Raw genomic sequence first — 3,146 nt, forward strand, 5'->3', positions numbered from 1 at the left:
GAGAAATCAAAGTGTTAGAAGTTGGAAACAGAGAAAAAAGGAAGTTAAAGTGGGAAATGGTGAATGGGACAGAAAGCATTACTCTCTGATGATTTTTTTTACCCATTCACATTGATAATCAACAGAGCTCATTGTTGCTTAATCTTTATTTGATATACTGATTGCACCCATTTTCAGACAATGGATCTAATTGTCATTCTACTCTTTTTATTTCCCACTCTGAATGGATTCTCATACATTTGGATGTGTACATTTGTTCCAACTGACAAACATAGTCTTCTTATTTCACGGCCACTGAATGTTCAAACGCGTTTCTGTTAAACAAAATTAGGACTGGTGTATTAACTTAATGCCAAATTAATCATAAAACAAAAAAAAAATTTTGAAAAAAAAAAAAAGGTCCTTGTTTTAGACAGAAGCAAACTTAAGCAGGTTTTTTTTTATTTTGCATCGATTGGGCCGGTTGAAATGACGAGCTAGCTAGCTAACTGCTGACATTAGCTCCATGACATGGTTGAAAAAGCCAACTTTTTTTAAAGTAAGAAATCTGTAAAATTATCTGAAATACGTATTGATTGACTAAATTAATATGCTGAAAAACTGGGACTCAACAGAAGAGATGTAAATAAATAAACAACATCATTCTCATATTGGAATATAGAGTTAGTCCTAGCATTATCCATTTAATCAGAATAAATGTAAGAACACACTGTGGGCTTTTTTAACTTAGCATACCTCACAAAAAAAATCTATAAAATGCTCCTTGGCCTTGGAAGTTCTCCGTCTACGTTAACCTTTGCAGCTTTCATTAGAGCAGACACGTCCCACTGATTAATCCATTCACATCACTTTTGGTCCTGTGATTTTTTCTTCGTTAACGGCTAAAATGAGACCGCAAACTCTAAATGCAGAGTACAGTTTTTACCACGGCCCCATGCACAATTCAATGCACAAGTGCCTGTGTAGCTACAGTTGCTAATTGGACAGTAGCTGTTTGGCTGAGGTGTTCATCTAAAATCAGTGGCCTCATGGGAAATCAACAGTTTGCGGAGGAAAGTTTGTCAGTTTTCTGTTCTCAAGCAGCACAGGTAGTTTCATAATTATGCTGATGCTCCTGAAAGTTTATTCCATTATGGGGATGCATGAACGTGGCATCATTTTAACAAATTGAGGTGTTCCACACTTGACAGCATATATTTGTCCTTGTTTTCCCTTTTTGAACACGCTCCGCTCCCCCTCTAAAGACTATTTTTACTCCGTGGCTAAAAATGACGCCTCACTTTATATTCACTTTGTGTGTTCAAGAAAAAATAAAAGGAAATATTGGTAATGTATTTTGTTCTGCTTTCCCTCCACCCACTGACTCAGCAAGAGTTCTTGGCTCACACAATCCCCATTCACATAAAGACAGAAAGAACATTTAATGGGTGGAATAAAAACTACCGGAGTTAATGAGAAACACTTGAAATATACCAAATAAGAAGAAGAAGAGACCCGACTTTTCCTCCGTCATTCTTTACCCATCAGTCAGCCCCGGCTCGTCATGCGTGTTTGTGTATTCCCATTTGACATTTGTTGGTTGATCGAGTTCATTAGATTATCCCTGTTCATTTCCTTTTCTGGAGATTAGGGACTCTCTTCTGTCACTGGCGAGACGGTTTGCTCACCGCGGCGGTGGCTGGGAGGACCAGCTTCCGCTTGACAGGCCTGCATTTGATTTTCAGGATCGTCGACGCAAACGCCACCTGCTGCTGGCCACCGTGCTGTTGGTCTTCACCTGTGGGAAGAATGAGAAGGCGCTGCTTGTTTCCCTATTACACGGTGGCCAGGAAACACGGGGGGCTCGTTGAAGCAAACAGAATGCAGATGCTTGTGGTGTGGGGGGAAAGAAAGGGATGTCGAAAGAAGAGCAGCAAGCAGTTGAAGGGATGGAGTGGAAGAGGGGGATAACAAGCTCTTTGCCAGCCAGGCAGCCATGAGTGCTATTGCTCTGCTGGAGTGAATGCAACAGGGCCCGGGTTTTTCAGTCTGACTACTGGAGCATGTGAACACACATCTACGCCGCCATGGGAGAGGAGACTGTCATGACAAAGCCAATGCCTTTGCCTCTTTTTACTATCCCTTCCTGCTCCTCGATGTCTATGTCTCTGTCTCATCCTGTCCTCATTTCTGTCTTGTTTGTGCTCGCTCTCTGTTTGGCTCTCCCTTTTTCACTTTCTCATTGTATATAACACAAGGTGACATTATTTTCCCTCTTTTCAAAATGGAAAGAAAAAGCATCTGGGTGATATGCAGTCTAGGCTTGCTGTCAAAAAAAGCTCGCAACATTTGCCACCTTTCTGGGAAATCCTAATTGAAAAAGCCTGGCTCTGCAGGTGCAAGAAATAAACCAAAATGTATAAACTAGAAATGAATACGGACCCAATCTGATTTGCAACCTCAAGACGTTTTCTTTAAATTGTGTGTCTAAATGTGAAAAGACATTTTGGAAAGAGGATCCCACACAAAAATGGCTTAAGAGGCAACTTTTTGGTTGCATTATTTCTCACAACATCTAACTTTTGTGTACACCGCAGATATGAAAGGCCGACTTTGTAAGTTGTAGCTCCTTTGCAGATGGTGGTCACGTTGGATTTATAGCAGTTAAATTGGAAAAAAAGGAATCCTTTTAGGTATAAAAAAATAATAAATAAAAACTTCTCGAACTACTCCTGCAGCAAAATCCACTTGTCTGCCCTCTTGAATGCTTAATACTCATAGTCAGACCTAAATACTGTAAGAATAAAAACACTTTGATCACAATGCACATGGGCAACTCTCTCAAGGCTAAACTAGAACCTGCCTTCTGCTCATCCATTGATCAGAACAGCTCACATATCAGATAGCATTCTCCATTTTGCTAATGACGCAGTGGTTTCATTCACATCAGTGAGGAAAAGGTTGCAACGTTACCCCTTTCCATTGGGAATCTCGTTCTGGACTGCTGTTGTTAGCCTGCTAGCCATGTTGGTGCAATGCTACCTGCGCTATTTCCAGTTCTGCCTACTTTTCGCCACACCAAAAAAGTTAATATATCTTCTTGCAAAATTCGATGTGACCAAATCGAGATTAGCGCAGCACACGCTATAGCTAATGATAGGAAGTGA

Source organism: Anoplopoma fimbria, chromosome 21 (genome assembly GCF_027596085.1).
Source record: "Anoplopoma fimbria isolate UVic2021 breed Golden Eagle Sablefish chromosome 21, Afim_UVic_2022, whole genome shotgun sequence".
Lineage (NCBI taxonomy): Eukaryota > Metazoa > Chordata > Actinopteri > Perciformes > Anoplopomatidae > Anoplopoma > Anoplopoma fimbria.